We start from the raw sequence: 5,984 nt of genomic DNA on the forward strand, positions 1-5,984 counted from the left end.
TATATACGATTACCAAATGTAGAAATTCACACTCCCACGCACCCACCCCCTCCACTCCTGCCCCATCCTTAATCTAGGATTTATCTCATCTATTGCTGCAGTTTCCTCAAGTTGCCCTTGACTTCGGATAAATCCCCATTCGGGACACTAGGGTGATCTCTTTAAACCAGAACTTCCTGTGAAAAAACCCCTTCATTTCCTTCCCAATAAAGACTTTGGATGTTCTGAACCACGGCCCACATTGCCCTCATTTCTTCCTGGTTTTGTTCATATCTAGCAGCCAAGCATCTCAGAAGAGGTGAATCTAAATTGGTCTAAGCCAATTATAGCTATTCCACTCTCTTGCCAGGGATTTTGTTAGAGGTGTTCTTGCCACACAGTGGGGAAACATGAGGCTTTGAAGGTAGATTTCCTTCCTGATAAAGCAAAGGCACCATGGGAAAGCATAATATCCATTCTTCTGCCTAATATCATCATGTTGATAATAAGTGATGCCTGGAACTCTGGCAGCCCTCTGAGATCATGAGGGCACAAGCCAAGGATGGCAAAGCAGAAAGATGGATACACCTGGGTCTTTGATAATGTCATTGAGCCACACAGAATTAATCAACCCCAAAGGCACCTTTGGACACTTTGTTATGTGGGATAATAAAATGTACTCATTGCTTAAATCACTTCCACTTATGTTTTCTGTTACTTGGAGTCAAAAGCATCCTGAATTATCGGCCTTGTCATCAGCCACTTCCCACCTTTTTGCTGTCACTTTTCCTCAAACATGCCGTGCCACTTCTGCTTCGACATCTTTGCCACATCTTTCTGTCTGCCAGGAAAACTGGATTTTTATGCAAATAACTTACTTTTTACTGGGGGGAAGGGTTTAGAGCTCCCATCAAATTCTCAAGGGATCTATGATATAGAAAGTTTAAGAACCACTTGGCTATTTACTGAAAGGTCAGTCATTCAAACCCACCAGCCACTCCACAGAAGAAAATTGAGGCCGTCTGTTCAAAGAGTTATAGTTTTGGAAACCCGATGGGGCAGTTTCACTCCATCCTGTAGGGTCTCTGTGAGTTAGAACTAACTCCACAGCAATGGGCCTGGTTTTCTGAGGCCTGCCAGAGCTGGTGGCACAACAGTTAAGTGCTTGACTGCTGACGGAAAGGTTAGTGGTTTGAACTCACCAGAGGTTCCTCTACAGAAAAGGCCTGGTGATTGACTTCCCTAAAGATTACAGCCTAGGAAGCCCAGAGGCAGCTTTACTTTGTCATATATGGTGGCTGTGAGTTGGACTCTACTTATGGCACTTAACAGCAAGTCTGCTGTGAGGGTGAAGATACTGTTATAACTTGGATTTCACTCACGATGCTGATGACTATCCACCCCTTTCATAACCTTCTCTCGTGGCCTGGATCCCTGTAAAAAAATGGTCCTTCTGCCCGCGCTTCTCCCCCCAGCCCCCCGGCCAAATGTCATGTCTCATTAATGCCTACAGAGATCCAGAGGAGCATGTGGGGCTGCACTCTGACAGGGGGGTGGGAAGGGGCTACCGCCCCTCTCTACCTTGGATTGGTGACTCTGGGGACATGGTTGTCAACATAAAGTGGAGACAGAGCTCTGGGCCCCTCTGGGAGGGCATAACCCCCTACTCGGCCCCATTCCCATGATTTCTCGGGGCTTCTCCTGAGCTGCCTTCTTATTATTGTTATGTCGGTTCTGATTCACAGCGAACATGTATAGGGTTTCCAATGAGCTGCTGGTGAGCTTGAACCACCAACCTTGCAGTTCAAAAAGACCTTTCAGTCCAGCACATTAACCCACAGCACCACACTATCATTAAAACTACATTTGTAATAAACTGTCCCTTTATTTACTGGACCTCCCAGGTGGCCAAGAGAGGGTGGACAGCGACCCCTGCTTATGGATCAGGCACTGAGACCCAGAGAGGGTGGCTCAGTGAGTTAGGGCATAGCCAGAACTAAAGTCCATTTTCCCTGCTCCAAACCCATGTGGGTTTGGATGGGTTCCCGGCTCTGCCACTTTGGAGTCATGGAATTGGGCAGTCATTTCTCCTCTCTGCACCTAATTTTCTCATCTATTCGATAGGCATAAATAATCATACCTGAATCTCTCATGTACCCCTAATTTGTAGAGAAATCATTCTGAAAGGCAACTCTGATCCTCTTACTCTCCTGCTCACATCCCTCAGCAATGCTCTTGGCCCTCCGAATCATGGCCAAGTTCCTTAGCCTGGCGTTCAAGGCCCCTTGTGATCTGGAGGCTGCCCACTGCCCCCACCTCTGCTCCCACCGCCTGCCCCACCCAGGCACCTGTAGAGAGAGAACAATTTCTTCTCAGCCTACACAATACTGCTGGCTTTGCCTGGAATTCTCCCTGCTTCTCTCTTTTTTTTTTTTTTTTTAAACCTGGATAATGCCTGCGTCAAACTCAACTCAGGCACCTCCTTCTTCAGCAAACCTACTTCCTTTGGGCTCAGGTGGACTTGGCCCCAGAATCCTATAGTCAGAGGGAGCCTTGAAGGTTCATCTAGAGCAAAACCAGAAACTAGATTTGTTGCCATTAAGTCGATTCTGACTCATAGTGACACTGTAGAACAGAGCAGAATTTCCAAGGTTGTCATCTCGATGGAAGCAAACTGCCCCATCTTTATGCTGTGGAGCAGCTGGTAGGTTTGAACTGTCAACCTTTTGACTCACAGCTGAGCGTTTAACCACCGAGCCACCAGGAACCCTTTCATCTAAGCGATATTCACTTCCTTTGGTCTATTCTGACTCAATAGTTTCCAAGGTTGCAAATCTTTACATGAGCAGAAAGTCTCATCTTTCTACCATGGAAGCTGCTGGTGGGTTTGAACTGCTGACCTTGTGATTAGCAGTCCAGTGCTTCGTGCATCTCAACATGTGTTCCAGTATCATTTATAAATGTGTGAGAAATGCAAATTTTCAGTGCACAACCCAGACCTACTGATCAGAAATGCTGAGAGTGTGCAACCTGTTATAACAATAGCCACAGGGGATTCTGACGACAGCTCAAACTGGATGACCACCACTCCAATCCAGTCTTCTGAACCCATGCTAGATTTCTGCATCTGAAGTACCCCATTAAACCAACTGCCACATGGTCCCAGGGACAAGCCACTGCTGAGCATCTGGCTTCCCCTAGTCCCCCACTACCCCTCCTCCAGGGGCCTCCAGCTAATGGAGTTGTTACAGAAGAGACTTTACCCCTTCACAGCCCCTCTCCCACTTCCTGGAAACACATTGCCAATTTCAAATAGTAAATTTCTTTTATTGGCAAAGACCACTCTTCAGCACCTGTCTCATTTAGTTCTCATCAGCCTCTCTTCCGTCCCAATCCTGTCCGGCTGGGACCTGCTGGGCTGGAGAATCAAACTGCCGGTCATCCATCTCTTCAGGAAAATCTTGTAAACGTCATGTGGTTCCTCTCAGACACACTAAATACTGTCGGGAAAAACACATCTTCTCTTTTTTTCTCAACTAGCACCCCACCAGTGTGGCTCAGAAAATTTTTAATGTTTCAGTAGTCCAAATGTTTTCGGTACCAGGTTCTCCTATTAACAGAGTCCAGTTTTCCTCAATCTCTCTCCTTCCACTTCTGGGATCCACTAACTTTTCATATTAGGACGTTCTCCTTGGTGCCTAATCTAAGTCCTTCTTGCAAACCAGCCTGTGGCACAAAGAGAACAAGTCTTTTTATCTCTGTTTTACAGGGTGCTCATTTACTGAGCTAGTTTCCAGAACTGAAAAGGAGTTCTAGTGGTATAGTGGGTTACGAGTCAAGTTAGCAGTTCAAATCTACCAGCCACTCTGTGGGAGAAAGACGAAGCTTTCTGCTCCCATGATGATTTGCAGCCACAGAAACCCCATACAGACAGGGTTGCTATGAGTCAAAACCAACCCCACAACCACCACCAATCTTTACAGAAGCATATTACATCATCTTCTTCCTGTGGAGCTGCTGGTGAGTTCCAACCACCAATCTTTTGTTTAACAGATGAGCACTTAACCACTGAGCTACCAGGGTTCCTTGAAAGAGGAGATTAATAATGAAGTTTGGCAATTGCCAATGAACACTTACCTCAAGGATTATGTTGTGTCTCAGATATATTCAAACACCAAACAACCTCACAAGGTAAATACTATTTTACCCTCATATTATGAGGTAACTGAGGCTTCGTGAGACTAATTTGCTTAAAGTCACACTGCAATTATATGACAGAACCAAGATTTGAACCCAGGAATTGAACTAGGTGTACAATTGGGGGCTCATTTTCTGAGGAAGCAGCTGTAGCAGGAAGCTTTTAGCTCCTGGAGATTCAAGATGAGTGGGGACAAGGCATGAGACAGTGACAAATGAGCCCATAATTGTCCTTTAATGAAAGGCTCCTCAAGACTGCTGGGAAGGAGGGGACAGGGCTGTAAGGAGTAAGCCCAGTGGAGGAGCTGTTGGGGTCTGTCACTGGGTGGGGGCTTCTATTAGAGCAAGGCTTCAAAACACATGACAAACCAACACGAGACCACTCGCCTCCCCATGCTGCCAAAACAATCATTTGTTGACTTTCCATGACTCTCTCTTTTTATGCTTTAGTCCTATCATCATTTTTAATATCTTGACTTTACTCAAGTAATAAATACTACATTATCATTTCAAGTTCACGTAAATACAAATGTTATTGTTCTTAAGTGCTGTCGAGTCAGTCCCAACTCATAGCGACTCTGTATCAGGTTTCCAAGGAGCAGATGGTGAGTTTGAAGCACTTACCTTGTGGCTCAAATCGACCTCACGGTCCAGCATTTATCCTGCAGTGCCACACCAGGACTCCAATATATGACTATGTAGAGCAAAAATGAGAGTCTCCTTTCTTGACTTTCCATTTTCCCATTATCTCTTTGAAGAGACCGCCGTGGCAAACAGTTTGGAGTTGATTAGCTGGGATCTCTAAAAAACAGATGCAAGGATTGATGGTGGGTGCTTCAGTTGGGAGGTAAAAGCCCAGGACCAAGTGTACCGAGGCAGGGAGGCCAGGTGAAGGGAAGTGTTAGCACACTGACCATTGCTTGTTGATAATCCTCAAAGAGAAGACACAACAGCCAGCTCCAGAGATAAGTGTACCTGCACACAGAACTTTTCCAGATGGACTGCAAAGAGAACTCTTGCCTCATGGTTGTGTGGCATAGAGTTGATTCCTACTTGTCATAACCCTATATAGGACAGAGTCGAAATTTGGGACAAGAGGCTGCAGAACAGTGGCCAGGAACAAGGGTTTAGCACACCGAGGGCTAGGGGCTGATAGTCCCACAGGGATGATGCCCCCTGCTCACTCTGACCCCTCTGCCCCAGTACCAACTGCATTCTCCCTCATTGCACTCACATGGCCTCCTTGCTGTTCCCGGAACACTCACGCACACACACGCACCATGTTCTTTAAGACTGTTTCACTAGCATAGCATGTCTTGGAGTTTTTTTCTTGTCAGACAGCAGAGATTTCCCCTGGCTTTTGGGTTCTCTAAATAGTTTTATTGAGATAGAATTCATATGCCATAAAATCCACACATTTAAAATGTACAATTCAATGTTTTTTAGTATATCCATAGAGTTGTACCACCATTACCACAATCAATTTTAGATAATTTTCATTACTCCACCACAGAATACTCTTGGCCATAAGGAGTCACTCCCTGGTCCCCAAACCCTAGGCAACCACTAAGCTACAATCTGCGTCTATAAATCTTTCTATTCTGAACATTTCATATATGTGGGATCATACAATATGTGGTCTCACATGACTGGATTCTTCCACTTGATGTGTGTTGTCTCAGACCCCTGAGTTTATGGTAATATGTTACATAGCATGAAAAATGAATGCACTAACACACGCTCATAGCACTCTGCCTCTGATCTGTTTTTCATTTGCTCCCTTTTCATCAGGGTCATAACAAACTCCT

The 5,984-nt window shown here is 45.4% G+C and overlaps 1 pseudogene; it reads right to left on the minus strand.

Moving 5' to 3' along the window:
* The window catches only part of LOC102812681, a 9,733-nt pseudogene extending 7,502 nt beyond the window's left edge, over positions 1-2,231 (minus strand).
* Between the last annotated feature and the right edge of the window lie 3,753 nt (positions 2,232-5,984).

Source organism: Chrysochloris asiatica, unplaced genomic scaffold (genome assembly GCF_000296735.1).
Source record: "Chrysochloris asiatica unplaced genomic scaffold, ChrAsi1.0 scaffold00121, whole genome shotgun sequence".
In the NCBI taxonomy this organism is placed as follows: Eukaryota; Metazoa; Chordata; class Mammalia; order Afrosoricida; family Chrysochloridae; genus Chrysochloris; species Chrysochloris asiatica.